A 6,000-nucleotide genomic window follows, 5' to 3' on the forward strand; every position below is an offset into this window, starting at 1 on the left:
GGAAAGCTCCCAGAGGCTGGTGTGCTCTCATTGCAACAAAATAGGCCATTCCAGAGCTGAATGCTGGAGATTGTGAGGCAAGCCAGTTGACCTAGTAGGGCCTCACATGAGTAGTCCCCCGAAGAACGCCCTGTTGGGTAGTGCAGCAGAGCCTCTTGCTACAGAAAGCTACCCTTTGGAGGGCATGGCAGATTTGCATATCACAGCAGATGACAGGATTGGACTAGCAATAATAAACAAATGAAACCCACAAATGGCTGGGGAACAGGTAACAGGTGCTTCAGATGTGCCTTAGAAACTGCTCAAAGTGGAACTGTAGGGTTTTCGAAGCAATGCATAACACAGAGAATTCAGAAGATGATGATAATGATCAGCCTGAGGGAAATGTACGAGTCACAAGAAGCTTTAGCCTGATAATGAGGGTATTAGTTGTGGACTCGTTTAATTGTACCATGTTAGATAGAGGTTGTACCTCGGCAGTGTGTGGAACACATTGTTTAAAATGTTATTTCGATTTACTCAGTAGTGAGCATCGAAGCAAGATCAGGGAGCATGAAAGTTCTACTTGTTTCAGGAACAGGGATGACAACATATTGAGGTCCCTAAAAAGAGTGGTGATTCCATGCAAAATAGCCGGAGTAAGCCACTTTATCAGTGCTGATGTAGTCTGCAGTGAGATATCCTTGCTGCTGAGCCAGCCTTCCATGAAAAAGACATCAATGATAATGGACTTGTGTGAGAATGGATGTTTTTTTAAAAATATTTTTGGGGTATATTGTGTTATTCTATGAGGAAGGCTTTGGGTGTGTGTGTGTGTGTGTGTGTGTAAATTATTTGATTAAGTTGGGGAAAGGTTACGAGAGAAAGGTTGTCTGGAGGGTTTAAGACATAAAAAGATAGGGTTGTTAGGTTTGTGCATTTGTAATGAGATATTATGGTGGTTTGAGGTACAAGTAAATAGGTTGGATCTAACGTTTGCATTTTTAGATAAGTTGAGAGTTCGGTTGAATATCAAAGGGAAGTCAGAGGTTACAAGAAACATTTTAGCATGTTACAGGAGTTCCATGGTTTAATAGAAGAGACTATATTACATTTTATTGACCCTAAAACAGAAACAAAATAGAACAATGAAGGATTTTATATTTGGCTGGATTTGAGTTTCAAAGAGGTGTGAGAACAATGAAAGGGGGGAAAAGGTACTTTAGAGTTACTGTGGAGAGCTTAGTCGTTAGCTGTTGGCTATGTGAGGAAGATATCCTGGAAACAGCTTTAGGCTGGGAGAAGATGCAGTTTGAATCAGCCACCCAGTCAAGCCAGAAAAGTCTTGGGCTGCAAAAAACAGGGCGGGGGGGGGGGGGGGGGGGGGGGGGGGGGCGGGGAGGGGGGGGGTGTTGGGGGGGAGGGGGCTGGGGGGTGTTGCGGGGGGGTGCTGGTTGGTTGGGGGGGTGGGGCGGGGAGGGCAGGTTGGGGGGGGCGGGGGGGAGTTGGGGGGGCGGGGGCTGGGGGGGGGGGCAGTGGGCAGTGGCATTATAGACCTTATCAGTTGGTCTCTGGAATCCCAAATTACCTTCTGTGCAGTGTGATAGCCCCCCTGCCCTAGCAGGGATCACAATTTTTTCTGCTCACTTGAATGCTTTACGTGCAGGCAGAAGGGCAATCATCAGGGCTGAAGCCTCAGAGAAAATTCAGAGACATCTATGGCATCATATAAGACCTTCTGAAATAAACTTAAATCCTGGGGTTTGGTATACTGTAAAAGAGGGGGCCATGAACAGTGGAAATGTCTGGGTAAGGTGATAGGGTGCGATGCTAAGACAGTAGTTCTCCAACATGGTAGTCAAACTATTAAGTTTCATTCATCATGGTCAATTGGGATTTATTACAAACTTTCAGAATCTGAGCAGTTAATAGAAGGCAATAATGGACCCTATACCTCATATACTCATGTGTTTGACAGTTAAGAGGACCAGAATATGGTAGATTCTAGTGCCAGATGGCGATAGGCAGAATGATGCACAGGACGGGGCCATCACATCCAAAGGACAACTGCCTGGATGTGATGTACATACCAGAAGGGTACAGTGAATGGAGGGATGCGACTATTGTAGGAGGAGCAGGGTAAGCTACCAGTAAGTTCAAACATTGGCTAAATGTCCAAGATGATGGGCATGAAGTAAGGTCTTATCGACTGCAGCATGGGGGAAAGAGTGGAAAGCAAGAAAATGAAATGCAACTCCCCATAGTGGATCTGAGAGTGACTCATGCACTAGAAAATGATCACATACCAGCGATAGAATCTCTGAACATGGGAGGGAGAGATCCTGCATTAGTAATCCAGAAAGACATTGAATTGCAAGTAGAGGCCATAGCTGATGAGATTATGCAATAGAACAAGGACTACAGAACAATCTAGAAATGTGACCAGAAGTAGAAGCCCTTATGATCAGAAAGTTTTGGTGGCTGCCAACAAATTAGAAGCTAAATTAATAAGAAAGACAAAACAAAAAATATTTAGATAGTTGGAAGGAATTTGGTGTCTACTCTGAAGTGTTAGTTTGGGGACAGCCAGCCTCATCACATAGATGGATTCATATGGAAAAAGTCCTCCCAGATGGGTCTTATAAGAGCAAAGCCATAGTGGCTCAGGGTTTTGAAGACCAACTTGGAGATCAAGAAATTAAAGTGGACTAGCCTGCAGTGGGAAAAATAAGCCTGAAAACTTTCTTAGTTCTGTTGGCCACATATTCGTAAGAATGTAGGTCAATCGATAAAAAAGCTACATTTTTCAGGGAGAAAAATTTCAGAGAGAAGTATGTTTGAAACAGCTTAAAGACGCATACGATGTAGAAGGGAAGCTATGGAAATTAAATAAATACATATATCGACTGAATGATGCATCAAGAGTATTTCTTTGTTAGATCTGTCTTGCTGAAAGTAGGCTGCACTCAACTGAAAGCAGATCCAGCAATGTCCTGCTGGTACCATAAAGGGAAACTCTCAGGCATCTTCATGATGGATGTTGATGATTTTCAATGGGGAAGTTCTGTGGAATTTAAGCAATTTGTTATAAATAAGATTGAAGGGGAATTTAGGATTCGAAGCCAGGCTTTGTGGCCTTAAATATTTAGATCTAGACATTAAACAGAATAGGACTCGAGTAACCTTGAACCAACAACCTTATCTAGTTTTCCAATAAATTGTGCTTTGTCATCACAGACAGATAATGTTACATATAAAGAAGAAACAGAACAGTTAAGAAGCTTGATTGCACAGTTGAATTGGCTATGCACTCACACAAGACCGAATGCTAGTTTCGATGCATTGGAACTAACTCCTGTAACGAAACATGCTACAGTCGAGGATTTTTTAAGGGCAAATAAAACATTGAAAAATTAAATACGGAGAAATGTGTATTCAAGTTTCCAGCCTTGGGAGACCTGAAGGGCATGAAATTCATCAATTTTAGTGATGCTTCTCATGCCAATCTTCTGATGGGCATTCGAGTACAGCTGGTTTCAAAATATTCTCGACGAGTGAAAATGGAAAATGTTGTCCCTTGGCCTGGGAAGCTAAGAAAATAAAAATGGTGGCTCAAAGTACTTTAGCTGCAAAAACACTGGCACTTGTTGAAGCAATAGATAGGGGGTTTTACTTGTCAAATATTTTAGGGGAAATGCTATACAGGGGCATTCTGAGAATAGTTTTTCTATTGAATGTTATATAGATAATTGTTCCCTGTGGGATACGTACAATATGACAAAATGTGTGACTGAAAAAAAAGGTTAAGGATTGACTTTGCGAATGTGAAAGAGATGCTAGAAAGAAAAGAAATCTTCAAGATCAAATTGGTTGATGCAAGTCATCAATTGGCGGATTGCTTTACAAAAAGGAATGCTTGCAGAAAGAGATTATGGGAGGTCCTTGGAGAAGGGGGTCTTGCATTATGTTGTGGTGTACAAAATATGGAAAATCATTTTTTTTCCCCTTCCCTTTTCTTACATTTGTTTTGAAATATTGTTTGTGTTATGAAGGTTTGATTTAAAGAAGGGGGGAATCTGTTAATTGTATTTTAATTGTATTATTAAAGCTAAGGTTATATAGGCATTGATTGGTTAAATATGTATAAAAATGGCTTCATAAAAAGAGACTTCTGGGATGCTGTGTGTTGGTAAGGGAAGAGCAGCGATTTGTAATGTTGCATTCTGTAAATAAATCTATTGTTAAGTAAAAGATTGGTGTCTGGTTTCCTACTTCACCATCTGGCTGTCACAAGTTTAACATGCAGCTTCAATAACACTCAAGAAGCTTGACACCATCCCGGCCAAAGCAGCCCACTTAATCAGCATCTCATTCACCAACATGTTCATTTCCTTTACCACTGGTGCACAGTGGCTGCAGTGTGTACCATTGGCAAGATGCACTGCAGCAAGTTGCCATGGTTTCTTTGACACCACCTCCCAAAATCTATGATTTCTACCACCTAGGAGGACAAGAGAAGCAAGCACATGGAAACATCACCACCCTTACGTTCCCCTTCAAGTTACACACCATCCTGGCTGAAAATATATCCTCATTCCTTCATCATCGCTAGGTCAAACTCCCGAAATTCTCTATATAACAGCACTGTGAAAGTACCTTCACCACACAGACTGAAGTGGTCCTTTTCTTTCTTATTCTTTCATGGGATGTGGCATTGCTGGCTGGGTCAGCATTTGTTACTCATCCCTAATTGCATTTGAGAAGGTGGAACCACTGCAGTCCATCAGGTGTAGGTACACAAACAGTGCTGTTACGGAGGGAGTTCCAGTATTTTGATCAGCGACAGTGAAGGAATGACATTGTAGTTCCAAATCAGGATGGTATGTGTCTTGAAGGGGAATTTGCAGGTGGTGGTGTTCCCATGCATCTGCTGCCCTTATCCTTATAGGTTGTATAGGGTGCAGGTTTGGAAGGTGCTGTTGAAGAAGGCTTGATGAGTTGCTGCAGTGCACCTTCTGCATTGTACGCACTGCTGGCACTCTTCTGGTGGAGGGAGTGAATATTTAAGAAATGAGCAATAAATGTTGGCCTTTAAAAAAAGCTATTCCCACAAAGCCTTTTTCTGCTTTCACTATAAACTGCCTTCTGGAGTCGAGCCAGTACATATTCAATGTAGAGGTGTTCATCCCAATTTTAGTGAAATATTACTCTGCTGTTTTTGTGCACAAACTCATGTTAACATGGAATCTACCAACTGCTGGAATGTGATTGATCTATTCTTTATCCCAGAAAGCATAACCACAAACTGATACAGTCCTGTAGATGTTGCAAAAGTGAAACAGAATATGGCTTCCTCACTTTGTAAAACCTGCCAATAAAACTTGGCCGGGTACCTTGCAGCCTCTGGTTTCACAAGGATATCCTCTGTGCAGGAAATAAAATATACATCAGCTGCTTAATCTCCTATAACCTACACAGAACCATGCCATTTTACCCTTCTTTGACATGATCAACATTGACACAGTCCAGGGGATGCTGTTCAATAGCTCCCACCTCTCACATTTCTTGCCATCTTTTTCTCTTGTGTATTCCTGTGTGCTATATGGAGCTGACACGCATGTTGTTGGATTGGTATCCTGTTAGCTGCAACCTGTCAGCACAGCCTGCTGCTCACTAACAAGATGACCAAATAGCAAAGGCTACAAACTCCAATAAGTTTTCCATTCAGATGACAAGCAAGAAGATGCAATTGACATTCCCCACTGGACACCTAACTTCTGCTCTCCATTGCCAAATTAATTCTGCCATTGTTCTTGACATCCTCCAAGGTGGACAGGACATATAAAGCTATACAGGGCCTCAGCCTTGTGGTTGAGCTAAACTTTCAACACACTTATACGATGCAGTCAATGTTGACACCACTGGGATGGTATCTCCACCATGGGATTTACATTGCTGCAATTTTCTACCATGGTACAGGCCTTCAAAGTGAGCCCAGAGCTTGTTCTGTGTCAATGTCAA

This window comes from Cetorhinus maximus, chromosome 16, assembly GCF_964194155.1.
Source record: "Cetorhinus maximus chromosome 16, sCetMax3.hap1.1, whole genome shotgun sequence".
Taxonomy (NCBI): Eukaryota; Metazoa; Chordata; class Chondrichthyes; order Lamniformes; family Cetorhinidae; genus Cetorhinus; species Cetorhinus maximus.